Here is a 15,296-nt window from a genome sequence, read left to right on the forward strand (position 1 = left end):
GTTAATTTAAGCTAATAACTGGCTAACAGATGATTGGATGAACCCAAGTACCATAGTTGGCCTTCTATTATTTTCATATCTCAATATTTATTCATGACTTTATCTCTATAAGTTTTTCCATTTATCATGGTTTTTACTTACTTTCTTTTTTTTAAAGAGGATTTGTTTTTTTTCATTAAACCTTGGGAAAGTAAAATAATCCACCTCAAAGGGGCGGGGGTACCAAGTTCATCCCCTTCTTGCATGGCAGCTGCTACCTACTAGTCTTTGCCTTTCCCCCCCCCCCCCCCCCCCTCTCTCTCTCTCTCTCTTATTGGTAGGCATGCATACTTGGCTTTTGTGTTCTTTAGTATTTTTCTCATTCGTAATCATTTTAATAAAAGGTGTCAGATGGTGGGGTGATAGAATTTATTTTAAACTCTTGTTTACAACTTGGGAAAACTTTGGTCTCAATTTGGATCAGTGTGAAAATTCAAATCTGTTGCTAACAGCGTGTGGTAGTTAGTGGCTGCGCTGTTCGGGTATTCCTACTTGCACCGCAAATTTATTTATTTACTTATTTTTTTGTGAAAGTGTTGTACCACACTCCTTAAAAAATAAAGTAGTTTTGATTGCCTAATTCTAGCTCGTTTTAGTTTTCCTTTAGCAAGTTGTGAAGATTTTTGTTCAGTTATACTTATTCTGCCACAACAATTTCTTTTCACTCCATTAGTTTAAACATTCTTATTAAAGTGATCAATGAATCCCTTGGCACATGTGCTCAACAGGGGAAAAAAAAATTCCAACATTAAGGTGCTTCTTGATAGATCTTCCAGGTTCTGGGTTATTGAATAAGGTTACAAATTAAACGAGGGGGGGGGGGGGGGGGGCGTGATGGACACTAGGAAGGAGGCTGAAAACAAAGATTGAAGAATCCATTTGACTTATCACAATGACAGAAGGAATTGGAATCAATAAGTTAACACAAAAATTCAAAATGGCAGAACTTGGATGGGGTTTTGAGTGACAGATTTTGGAAGCTATAGAATATTATAGGTAAGTGCATGCACTTGCTTTTCTAAAGTGATATATTTTGCTGAGAGTGAGAGGTTGAGAAATGAATCCACTTGGAAAAAAAATTGTGCCAATTCTAAGATTTGTTGTTTTGCTTTGATTCTACTGTACTGTGGATTTTCTCCCTTTTCGTCTACCCTTAATATTTGTCAGATTACGAAACATAAAAAATTCCATTGTTTCACCCATTGTCTTAGCTAGAAAACAATTTATTTTTGTCTGTTTTCATGCTATGCTGCTTGAATTTTTGTCTTAGCTAGAAACATAAAAAAAATAAAAAATAAAAATGAAATTTTTAATAGGAAAACTTCTCAAGGTGAGATTAATTTTTCACCCTAAAAAAAAAAAAGGTAAGATTAAGTTTTTTTAAAACCATGAAACAAAAAATAAATGCAAAAGACTAACAGGACTGTGAAAATCAAATAATTTGTGTTGTGTTCACATATTTAATACTATGAAATAAAAGTATGTCTAACTCTCTCATTGTCTTCCACTCATTGATAGTGAAACATTAAAACATGGTGTGGGTAAGTGTGTATGCACATGTCTTATAGATGATTTTAAACCATGGTAGAATATGGCTTTACATTGTGTACTAAATATTCTCTCTACTTATATACCCAAAACAAAAATTATCCAACCAATATGACGGAGGCGATGTCTCCTCAGATTTGTCTTTCTCTTTCTTTCAAATGTTTTGTCAGTCTTAGGTCTTTTATAGTGAAACAATGCGTTTTATTTAACAATCTACAACATTTTTATGTTTCTCTATCTCTCTCCAAGGCCTTATCTGGTTAGTTATTACTATTAGTCCTTAATTATTATTATTTTTACTTTTTTTAAAATATTAAAATGGTGGGGGTGCTAAAAGACATGAGAAAGAGAGAAATGTGTGATGTAATCTTAGGCAATTAATGAGAGACTAATGAGATAACAGTAAAATAAGTTAATGTAAACTTTTGGGTAATAGTAAAAAAAAATACTTAAGGAAAGAAGTAAAAAAAATGCTAAATGCAAAATTAGAGCGTTACTTGGTAAGACCTCACGCACTCCCACATGAGATCTCTACTTTTTTATATATATATATATATATATATATATATATTTATGATTATTCCTTTATAATTTCTAATTACTAATCAACATGAGTCTCAAAAAACTTTATGATAGGACTTTATCATACATACAAAATAAGTATAGATTTTTTTTTTATCTTTATTTTTTTTAAAAAGGATATTGCTATTGTGTTCATCCTTATAAGAATTTAAGCATAGATTAAATTTTCATTATTTTTGACAATTTTTCTTTGATTCCTTTATAATTTATATATTGTGTTAGTTTAAATGAATTTTTTCTCAAGTTTTCAGAGGGTGGACTTTAGATAAGACGTTCAACTTTTATACGCCAAGCATTGACTATAAGTCTTGTACATGGAACACATAGAGATAAGAAATTAAGAATATGGTTCATTTTGGTCGGCCTTAACTTGATTTGTCTAGACATCAATTTTCTCTCTTGCCAAAAGTCCGACTTATTTTTTGTGGAAGTTTCCTTGATTATTACTTGTATACAAAATTCTAGAAACATTAAATTGGAATAGGTCCCTTACTAACCTAACCAATTGGAATTGGATGAAATTTCTTTTCATTCACACTAAACATTGTGTACACTCCAAATTTTTTCTGCATCTCATAATGATACGCTGTTGATAGGTATTATCCAAGTCCAACATGATTGAGAGTTGTAATTGAGACTAAGGCTCAGAAGCTTTACTATTCAATACTTTGCGAGAAAAATTAAACACTCATTTGATGTAACAGGAGACTATGAAATTTGACATTGTATACACTGTGATTTGTTCTTGATGTTGTGAAATTGCTGTAGGTACTAAAAACTCTAGTTTGATTAGTTGGCAATTCATGTTCTTTAATCGTGAAAAGTCTACAATGGAAAACTTTTGTGTTTCTACAACAAATGTTTTGGAGAGAAAATTGTTAGCCCCCTCATCCCATTGGAACCCTTCTATTTATACAAAGGAAAAATGGTCCAATATTCCTAAGTGTGACTTAGTTACATGGTATTTTTGTGCAAATGTGCCTAAATTTCTTTTAAAAATTTAGTTATAATTTTAAACTCTAATTTGGTGATTTTTATATGATTTCATGTGTTTTTAAATAATCTAAATGCTATTTCAGTTTGTGCAAATTATAGAATATTGAATCAATAATTTAGCAACATAGGCATATGAGAAGGCATGTAGTGATTTAGGAAGAGTAGGCATTTAGTTATAAGGGAAGAGGAGTAGGCATAAACATAAGAAAACCTTAGGATGAAGGAATAAGGAAAACAAAGAGTTTTTGATGATTAACACCCCTCTATCTTATCCATTAGTTTTATTTACTACTAATTAAAATCTGTTGAGTTATTAAATAACTAATGTGACATCTAATAAGTGTAATAAATTAAAAATGATGTATTTTATTTCCAAAAAAAAAACAATTATCTTTTCAAAGAGAGTGCCACTTGGCAAAACTTCGTGCTCTCCCACGTGAGTTCTCTGCTTTTATATATATATTGATTACATAAAGCTTGTTTTATTCTAAACATTCCACACTATCTAAGTATGGCCACATTACTTTTGGTAATAATTCACCTTGTGTTATTTCTGCCTACCACATCCATTCTTAGTGCAATTTTAATAACTGCGGCAGTTACAGTTGTAGAGGTTTTGGTAACTTTCTAAGATCTCAACTTCGACAAGATTTATCATCTCTCATTCCACTCCTTAAAATTGTAAAAATAGTCCTTGTGTGGTACATATACATATACGGATATACCATTGTATTCTGTATACAACAAGTTTTCTCTAATTGTTAATTGATCACTGAATACCTATCCTGGGGGGAGCTACATGTATGAGTTGGGGGGGGGGGGGGGGCTATGAAATTTTAAAAATATTTTAATACTATATATAAATATTTAACATTTTCATTATTACCCTACAAAAATGGGACTTGGCCCCCTCCAAATATTAGAGCTAGTCCAATGATGTTCTTGAAAAAATATTTGAATTAGTCCAATGATGCATGTTTATGAAAGTTTGTACAAACTAATAAATTAGTATTATAAATTAGTCTCCCTAAACAAAAATTTTTGGCTGCTCCCAGGACCAGTTGAAATAAAGTTTTTGTTTTCTATATAGAGTACAATAGGTCTGGATTTTTACTTATTTATTATTTTTTGGCACCTGGATCCTTACTTTCCAGAGGATGTCCAGACTATTCCGAACTCTAAGCATAAAGTAATTAATAAGTGATAGCTTTTGGGGTTTTGGTAATCAAAGTGTTTGAGTTTAATTCTAATGGTTTCTCCAAAACATAATTTGATAAATTTGGTGGTCAGTAATGTGTATTTGGTGATAGATTTAAATGCTTTGTGTAGTCTCAGCTTTTTGGTCCTTTATAATAATGCTCTCGTAATTTGACAATGTCAAATTTAGTTACCATTTTGCAACGAATACTTCCAAAACATTACTGTTTAATGTCAAAAATTTGGTTCACATTCATGGAACTTTAATAAAAAGGCATTCTTAATAATCACAATTTTGGTTAGTAATCGCTTCAACTCTCCACACATAAAAACATGACCTTCTAATAAGAGCATTCATATTGATAATTGTAAAATCATTCAAGAGTTATTTTACCACCTCTCAAGTCATTGAAATTATGCAACATTTTTAAAAGTTACCATGATTTTTCATAGGAGTTGTGGTGTGCTTTTGTGTTAGAATCCATTTCTTCTCCTTTATTTGTGTATGTTTCTAAAAAAAAAAAAAAAAAAAATCATGCAACATTGAAACAGCTAAAGCAATTTCACAATATCAAAAAACAAACCCATTTTAATCAAATGAACGTAGAATCATACAAATCTTGATACAGTAAAGAAAAGATCCAGGCACAGTTCCTTTATTCGTTTTGACTTGACGTGGATGGCACCTTCCACAATACATATATTATATTATGGAGAACATAAAAGATATCTCGTAAGAGTAAAGAAACGTTTTTTTCGAAGAAAGTTGTGCCCAGCACAATAAAGGAAACACTGAATATAAAAGCTATTGAATGATTTAATGTTAGTGTGCACTGTGCAGATTGCAGAAGGTAGGAAATTTCGTTAGAGTAGAGAAACATTTTTTCGAAGAAAGTTGTGCCCAGCACAATAAAGCAAACACCGAGAAGAAAATCAATATTTCTTTATTTTTTTAAAAAGATTTTGTTACTCACACATTCATAAAGTTTTGATATACTCAGATGATAAAATTCATATTATTCTGCTTTGCATTTCGGCATTCCAAAGCTCAGTTCATTGCGCTTCACCCATGCACGATAAAATAGTACACCTGACTATTTGATTGTTCAGCTTTAGCATACAGTGAAATCTATGCACTAAAACTTAGGCAAAAAATAAATGGATGACATTGATAATTCACTTTTGGAGCTACAGAATCAGTTCAAACCAACCAAAATTTTGTAATTCCAATGCGTAGTATTTGCATACAATATCATTAAAACTTTTATCCCATTTTTTCTTTATAACATTTAATAGTAAAACTAACTAAACTCCATTTCCATTTTTTCTTTTTTTGGATGTGATCTTTTTCTTTTTTTATTGGCCGCAATTTTTTTCGTTATCTATTTCATTTTTTTTAAAGCCATGTCTAACTTCCCCTAAGTTGGTTATTTTCTTTTCTTTCTTTCTTTTTTTTTTTAAACTTTTTTTTCGATACTAACCTCTTTGTTTTTTATTTTATTTATTCCTTTTGATATTAGGTTCTCTCTTCTTCTTTTTTTGAATTCACGTTTCCCTCGCTCCTACTCCCTAATAAGAGATCTCACGGTTTTTTTTTCAAATAAATTCTTCTTTATTTATTTATTTTTATAAAAATTCTTCTTTATTTTTTTATAACAATTATTCTATATTTTGAAATTGAAGAGAGGAAAAAAAAAATGCTCATAGTATAAAACTATCACTATAACTTTTCATTAATATCCCTTAAATTTAGACTATACTACTCTCTAGTTGGTTTTCAAATTGCAAATCGTATCACCACATTTGGTTGGATCATTTTTCTAAATGAAAACTCCCATATAAAACACTATCTACAAAATAGGACTACACTTCCAGTACACCCACGTTGATTTTCAAACTCAAATTGCTTATTCTTTAGTTCTCCAATTCTCTCAATTCTATGTTAATCTTCTTTTCACAATTATCATTATTTTTTCTATTTGCTTTACTCAAATTTGCTCCTGCTCAACGGTACGTGTATGTCAATATACTTTGGTCTTTTCTATATATTTTGTTTTTCTAATTCATGAACATCTTCTTATTTTCTAGAAACAAATCAAATATTTGTATAAAATAGCCCTTATATTTTAACCTCACCTTTAATTTCTTTCATAGATTTCTTCAAGGAACGTGCACTGGAGTTCCTATCTTCATGATTTTGGTATCTAAACTTCAAGGAACTTGCATTGGGGTGTTGATCTTCAGGATTTTCGTGTCCTCTGTCCTCCAACTCCAACGAACTGTTTGGACTTTGGACTTGAAATGTAGTCAACGACAAAAATGTAAGTATCTTTCATGACCTCTATTTAGAACACCTCATGCATATTGGGTTTTCTGTATTACGTTTGCTTTTATGAGTTGCCATTTAGTATTTGCTTTCATATTTGGTTTTCTTACTTTGTTATCAATATCCTTTCTATATCATTATCTTATCTTAAAAAAAAAAAAAAAAAAAGCACACTCACGTTTCCTTATATTCCTGTTACACTCTCACGTTTTCTCATATTCTTATTGTTTTGTTGAAATATTACTTCTTAAACTCACGTTTTGAACTTATATTAGAACTCATATTTGAAAACGTGAATATAAAATATGAGTTCTATTTGAACCAAAATTTTCAAATATGAGTTCATATTTCTAAACGTGAATTTTCTATTTGAACTCATATTTTTGAATGTAAATATTTCAATATATATATATATATATATATATATATATATATATATATATATATGAGTTCAATTTGAACTCAAATTTTCTTATATTCACGTTTTTAGATATGAGTTCAAATTTGAAAAAAAAAAAATTTCATCTACAAACATATAACACTCATTACACTCCTAGGGATTTTTTTCATCACACCTTAGGTATTTTACGATTGAAAAATGTAGTAATCCCAAATTATAATTGATTTAAATTATTAACTTTTACCAAAAAAATAGAAGAGCCACTGAGTACGTGCATGAGTGCATGCTCAGAGGCTAGTAACAAGTAAAAAGTTTCCAATCAATTACTCTAAAAAAAAAAAATGTTTCCACTCAACAAAAATGAAGATGAGTAATTAAGAGTGATCCTGGGATTCGCCTAATTATTATTATTATTATTATTATTTTTTTTGATGAAAATACCTTTTTCGTCCATCTATTTTGGCCATGTTTTTAATTTTATCTTCAAGATTTTAAAATTTTAAAATTTTATTTTAGTTCTTATATTTTTAAACTTGCTTATATTTTAATCCCCAATGTCATATCAGTTACAAAAACTAAAATGACAACAAATCTAGGAATATATGGACCAAAATGAAGTTATAAAAACACGATGACCAAATTATAAATATGACCAAGATATAGAAACCAAAATCAAGGAAATTGTCTTTGTTGTCATGTCTAAAACATTTGGATATACAATAGTGTGAATCTATTTATCTATATATTAAAACTATTGTCCAAAGCAGGTTGAACATATTAAGTATATTATATGACCATAACATTAAAAAGAAATTGACTTAATTCTATCATCCTAACATTTGACATTAGTTAATTTAAGCTAATAACTGGCTAACAGGTGATTGGATGAACCCAGTAAGTAAATAATTAGTCTTGGAACCAATCTCTCGATCCGCTTGAGTTCTTTGGTGACATGTACCATAGTTGGCCTTCTATAATTTTCATATCTTATATTTATTCATTTATTTATCTTTATAAGTATATCTATTTATCATGGTTTTTACTTACTAACTTTCTATTTTTTTTTATGAGGATTTTGTTTTCATTAAACCTTGGAAAAGTAAAATAATCCACCTTAAAATTACTCAAACTTACTGATATGTGCTTGGCACAACAAGAGTTTAGGGCATACCATGTTACTTGAAAGCGCTTCCTTAAAAAATTCCAAACTGTCTTTCTGCCGAAGGATAAGACTCAAGGAACTAGGATAAGATGAGAGTTACCATCACTGACTTGCTTCTCTCTCCAGATCTCTAGAACAAGAATGTATTGCCAAAAATTCAAACAACCCATCAATTCACATAGTGATGGGCATTCTGACGGGACTGACGAAGTTAAGCACGGACGAAACTGCCTTCATGGACGAACACGACCAGTATCCGCGTCATCAGAAAGAGTTAATGCCATTCAATGCTGCCAATAAAGCCCCCACCGTTACGAGACCAGCTGGACGAATCGGTAGAAACGCATTAAAGTCCATAACTCCACTAGAGACGTTATCAGGGGAGTCATTAACACCCCAACGGCTATAATCCCCAAGGGTATATAAAACCCTCGCAACACCAATACAAGGTACAGAGACAGCATCACAACCTGAATTAATTTATTCTTGATATTTCGGTTATTGCCTTCTTTCATACTGACTTTGCCATCAGAGGCGTTGTGGCAGGCACCACACCGGTGATCACTTGAATAAGTTCTTATTCCCGCAGGGTCGTCAGAGTACTGCCAGGGACCATCTGGACGAATCCCGGAGAAACCGACGAGATACTGCTTCATCAGTTTGACGCCGTCTGTGGGGATCGACTTTCTCATACAACAAGCACGTGGTTCCTACCAGCTCCAGATGGAATCCAGCCATGACTCAGCGGCCTTGGCACAGCAAGTCCGGAATCTCGCGGCCACCGTCGAAGAACTTACCAGACAGAATCAAGAGATGAGACAGAGGTTACAACAAGAAGAGAACCGGTCAAGAGCTGTCCAAGAGGACGAAGGGGTTAGCCATGGAAGAAGTGACCGACGGAGAACGGTAACCCTAGAGCAACAGCATTCTGACATCCTCCAAGAGATGAGAAAGGAGATGGATGAATTAAGAAATGCCATCAAAGAAAAGACCGATCGAAGCCTGGATAAAATGGTCAGAGCAATGGACTCTCCTTTTACCATGGCAGTCTTAGAACGACCGGTACCAGCGAAATTTTGGTTGCCTCAGCTCGAGCCTTTTGACGGGCTCAAGGATCTCCAAGATCACCTTAACACCTTCAAGACGACCTTAGGCCTTCAACAGCCCCCTGATGAGATCATGTGTCGTTCTTTCCCTACTACGCTGAAGGGAGATGGACGAGAGTGGTTCACGAGATTGCCCACTTTGTCCATTGACAACTTCGAGCAGTTAAGTAACGCTTTCCTGCGCCATTTTGTCGGGGGGCAACACCCCAAGAGACCAGCGGATCACCTACTCACTATTAAGCAAGGAGAGAGGGAGACCTTGCGGTCGTACGTAAAACGCTTCACTCGAGAGACCCAGAGGTGGACGACGCGGACGATAAGGTCCAGTTGACGACATTCAAAGCAGGGCTTAAGTCTAGAGAATTCGTCGTCTCGTTAGCAAAGAATCTGCCCCGGACAATGGCGGAGATGCTGTTGAAAGCTCAAAAGTACATGAATGCTAAGGATGCACTGGCGGCCATCGTAGACGAGGAAAAGCCAAAGAAGGAAGGAACGAAGGAAGACGAATGCAGGGGACAAAAGAGGGAGCGCCCAAGCCGCCGAGGAGGTGACATTGACAGACGAAATCACGAGAAAGCTCAACGACCGGTAAAATTCACACCTCTAATTATGTCTGTTGACAAGATTTTGACGCAGATCCAGGATCAACACCACCTAAAATGGCCGAGACCCTTGCACTCGTCACCAAGCGTGCGTGACAAAAGCAAATACTGCCGATTTCATAAAGATCACAGCCATTACACGGAGGATTGCCGAGACCTGAAAGGACAGATAGAAGAATTGATACGAAAAGGAAAGCTTCAGAAGTACGTAAAAAATGGGGACTCCAGCAGGTTCAGGGAGGGCGACACGAGCCAACGCGAGTCCTCGTCCAAGAATGAGAATCGCCCATCTCAACCACAAGATGTGATCGGGGAGATAAGCACAATAGCAGGAGGACCTTTCATGGGGGGATCATACAAGTCCCTCAAGAAAGCATGCTAGAGGCAAGTAAACAGTGTCCATATGGAACCCTTATTGAAGTAAAGACGGACAAACCAAGATTTATTCTTCAGCGAAGAAGACTCAAGGGGAGTAAGGCAGCCCCATAACGACCCTCTGGTGATAGCACTCACAATTGAAGGGTTCAACACTAAGAGGATCCTCGTCGACAACGGTAGCTCCGCAGACATCATGTACCTATTGGCCTTCCAACAGTTGAAGCTAGGTCCTGGTAGATTGCGCTTGTTCGAGTCCCCCCTCGTCAGCTTTAGCGGTGACAGAGTATATCCCAAGGGCATTGTGACGCTAAAAGTTACAATAGGCGCCTACCCGAAGCAGCAGACCCGTCATCTGGACTTCTTAGTGGTAGATTGCCCCTCTTCGTACAATGTGATCATTGGGAGACCCACGCTCAACCGGTGGAAAGCAGCAACGTCCACCTACTGCCTAAAGATAAAATTCCTAACCGAAGACGGAGTCAGCGAGGTAAAAGGAGACCAAGTTTTGGCCAGAGAATGCTACCAAACCGTGTTGGCTGTAGGAGAAAACCACACATGGACGATCGAGGGAGAAAAAGAAGACAACATGGAAGCCCTGGAAACGGTGGAACTCGTCGAGGGGGAAAACTCAAAGGTGACAAGGATAGGTACGAAAATGAGCCCCGAGATGAGGAATGAACTCGTCCGTTTCCTTAAAGGAAATTTGGACGTATTCGCATGGAGTCACGAAGATATGCCGGGTATACCACGCTAGGTAATCCAGCACGAGTTGAAGACAGACCCCGAGAAAAAACCCGTCCAACAGAAACGACGGGTCTTTGCCCCCGAACGAAACCAAGCAATCACGGAAGAAGTTAACAGGTTATTGCAGGCAGACTTCATCCGAGAAGTTTACTATCCCGAATGGTTGGCCAACGTCGTGCTGGTGAAGAAAGCAAATGGAAAATGGAGAATGTGCGTGGACTTGACGGACCTGAACAAGGCTTGCCCGAAGGATAGTTTTCTCCTGCCGAGGATAGATCAGTTGGTAGACTCTACGGCTGGACATAAGTTACTAACATTCATGGATGCATTTTCAGGTTACAACCAGATAAAGATGGCTAAGGAAGATCATGAAAAAACTGCTTTCATCACAAGCCAATGACTCTACTGCTATAAGGTAATGCCCTTCGGACTGAAAAGCGCAGGAGCAACATACCAAAGACTGGTAAACAAGATGTTCAGCAAGCAAATTGGGAGAAATATGGAGGTATATGTGGACGATATGCTTGTCAAGAGTAAAGAAGAGTCGACTCACCTGGACGACCTGGGAGAGACATTTAATACCCTCCGAAAATACCAGATGAAGCTCAATCCTAGTAAGTGTGTGTTCGGGGTAGCTTCAGGAAAATTCTTAGGATTCATGGTCTCCCAAAGGGGAATAGAAGCAAATCCGGAGAAGGTGCAAGCAATACTCAGCATGGCATCACCTAAGACCGTCAAAGAAGTCCAAAAGCTCACGGGGAGGATAGCTGCACTAAATAGATTCGTCTCTAAAGCAACAGACAAATGTCTTCCATTTTTCAAAATGTTGAAGCAGGCTTTCTCCTGGATTGACGAATGTGAAGCAGCCTTTCAAGAGCTCAAGCGTTACCTTGGTAGCCCGCCCATCTTGAGTCATTCAAAAGCAGGGGGAAACCTTTATTTATACCTGGCAGCATCAGCCACGGCCGTCAGTGCAGCCTTAATTAGAGTGGAAGATAAGAAGCAGCTTCCAGTTTACTATGTCTGTCAAGCCTTCCAGGGAGCAGAGGCCAGGTATCCCAGGATTGAGAAGATCGTTTTTGCCCTAATAGTGGCCTCACGAAAGCTACGACCATACTTCGAAGCACACCCTATCCTTGTAATGACGGACCAACCTATCCGAAAATCCATGAACAAGCTTGAAGCAGCTGGGAGAATGGTCCAATGGGCAATTGAACTCAGCCAGTTCGACATCGAATACCATCCTAGAACGGCCATCAAGGCGCAAGCTCTGGCAGACTTCATAGCTGAGTTCACCCTTCCAGAAGATGACGACGACAAAAATGAGGTGGAACAGTGGACGATTCAGACTGACGGATCGTCAGCCTAAAAGAGGGGAGGAGTAGGGGTCATTATAAACACCCCCAATGGAGAAAAACTCCAATATGGAGTCCAATTAAAATTCCCGGCAACCAACAATGAGGCTGAGTACGAAGGCATACTGACGGGACTGAGACTTGGCAAAGTCCTTGGGATTAAGAATCTGCTTATTCAGAGTGACTCGAAGTTGGCAATAGGGCAGATCCGGGAAGAGTATGAGGCGAAAGAAGAGAGGATGCAGAAGTACCTCAAGTTGATTAAACATATAGCCTGTGGGTTCGATAAGTTGGATTTCGTTCGGATCCCGAGAAACCAGAATGTGGCGGCAGACGAGGTCGCCAAAATGGCCTCGTCCGAAGAAGAACCAACGAACAGTGAAATTCTTATGGAGATTCAGAAACACCCCAGCATTGAAGAAGTCCCAGTATTCTCCATCCAGAACATAGGTGGGTGGATGGAACCGATCGTCTCATATCTTCAAGACGGGCATCTCCCTTGTGACTCAGTGGAAGCCAGGAAGATTAAAGCAAGAGCGGCTAGGTTTACAATTTTGAATGATACCTTATACAAAAGAGGGTTTTCCCTGCCTTATCTGAAGTGTCTCGACGAGGAAGAAGCCAAGTACGTCCTTCACGAAATCCACGAAGGGATTTGTGGAGACCACGTCGGGCCTAGATCCCTGGTAAGCAAAGTTGTTAGAACAGGATATTTCTGGCCAACCATGCAGGCAGACGCCACGGAGCTCGACAAGAGGTGCGATAAGTGCCAGAGGTTCGGGAATGTCCAGAAGCTGCCAGCAGAAAAGATGACGACGATTACCTCCCCGTGGCCATTCGCACAATGGGGGATTGATATCGTCGGCCCATTACCCCAAGGAAGAGGACAGGTAAGGTTCCTGCTCGTCGCTATCGACTACTTCACTAAATGGGTCGAAGCAGAAGCAATGGCAACAATCACAGAATCAAGAATCCGTAGCTTCGTGTGGAGAAATATAATTTGCAAGTTCGGGATTTCGCGAGCAATTATTTCAGATAATGGCCGACAGTTCGACAGCTAGGGATTCAGGGACTTCTGCTCAAGGCTAGGCATCAAGAATAAATTCTCGTTACCTGGACACCCGCAGTCAAACGGACAAACGGAAGTAACTAATCGAACACTGCTCAGAATCATCAAAGCCCGGCTAGACGAAGCTAAGGGCGCGTGGCCAAAGTAATAAGATTCCGCATGGACGGATTCTTGATTCTGCTTCGGCAAAAACAAATAATTTGCCTAAGTAATAAGGTTCCGCATGGACGGATGTACATTACTGACGAAGGCAAAAACAAAGAAATTTGCCTAAGTAATAAGATTTCGCATAGACGGATGTACATTACTGACGAAGGCAAAAACAAATAATTTGCCTAAGTAATAAGATTCTGCATAGACGGATGTACATTACTGACGAAGGCAAAAACAAATAATTTGCCTAAGTAATAAGATTCTGCATGGACGGATGTACATTACTGACGAAGGCAAAAACAAATAATTTGCCTAAGTAATAAGATTCCGCATGGACAGATGTATATTACTAACGAAGGCAAAAACAAAGAAATTTGCTTAAGTAATAAGATTCCGCATAGACGGATGTACATTACTGACGAAGGCAAAAACAATAATTTGCCTAAGTAATAAGATTCCGCATCGATGGATGTACATTACTGAAGAAGACAAAAACAAAGAATTTTGCCTAAGTAATAAGATTCCGCACGGGCGGATTACTGACGAAGGCAAAAACTGAAAAACGCCTAAGTAAAGGAAAGTGCCTAAGTAATCACGTTCCAACCAGATGAACATACATTACTGACGAAGACAGAGGAATTAACATACAGGAGAACATGTGTAAGTAGATACGATAAATGCCTAAAAACCAAAGGCCATTGTTTATACAAAAAAAAAAAAACCTATAAACACTGGGCCAAAAATACACATGAAAATTTTAGATGTCTTGGAAATTGAGCCTTAAAAACATATCAGGCACCTAAAAAAAAGAAAAGAAAAAAAGAGAGAAACTTCTTGATAACAGGTTCAAACATCCGGAGCGGCATCGTCTTCAGCTGGGGCATCGAGATCAAGGGCATCGACGACGTGAGCATCAGGAATGTCTCCAGGAGCTTCAGCTGCGGCGGCTTGGGCAGCCTCGTCAGCAGAGATCTCCCTGTCGACCTCCTCCGTATCCAGCGCCTCCAAATCTACCCCGGAAGGATGCTTAAGGCAATACCTCCTCAAGAGCTCGAACCCTTTAAAATACCAGCTGAAGAGCACGGAGTTGTACTCCTCGGTCTGCTGGAAGCCCTCGATGGCCCTGGAGGCGACGACCTTAATCTTTTCCTTCGCGGCTGCGAGCTGCTTGTCCTTTTCCAGAACTAGCTGCTGCTCAACCTTAAGGTCGTCACCCAGCTTCTTACCTATTCCTTGGATTGCTGAACATCCTCCATCGCGGCTATCAGATCTCTCTTCAGCTTCGAGTTCTCCATCTCCAGGACTTTGATCCGAGAAAGCGAGGACTCGACCTTGGCTTCCTGAGCTAGATACTCCACTGAAAGATGAACAGTTTCCCCCAACACCTAAAAAAAAAAAAACACGCGAAGAATAAATAAGAAGGGGGGCATATATGTAGATGCGTCATGTAAAACAAACAGGTTACCTGGACGAGCTTATGGATGTGACGACCCATCAACTCATTTGGGGTCAAACTTGAGAACACCTTTAGGTCCTCAGCAGTCACGACCCCATGAGCCCGAGCCGTCGCCAACTTCTCGTCGTCCCAAATAGTGGACGAGCAAGCGGCTTCCTTTCCTCTGTCCGATGTACGAGGCCT

The 15,296-nt window shown here is 37.7% G+C and overlaps 1 pseudogene; it reads left to right on the forward strand.

Moving 5' to 3' along the window:
* Nucleotides 1-754: 754 nt before the first annotated feature.
* The window catches only part of LOC142638841 (cysteine synthase 2-like), a 44,016-nt pseudogene continuing 29,474 nt past the window's right edge, over nucleotides 755-15,296 (forward strand).

Source organism: Castanea sativa, chromosome 6 (assembly GCF_040712315.1).
Source record: "Castanea sativa cultivar Marrone di Chiusa Pesio chromosome 6, ASM4071231v1".
NCBI classification, from domain to species: Eukaryota; Viridiplantae; Streptophyta; class Magnoliopsida; order Fagales; family Fagaceae; genus Castanea; species Castanea sativa.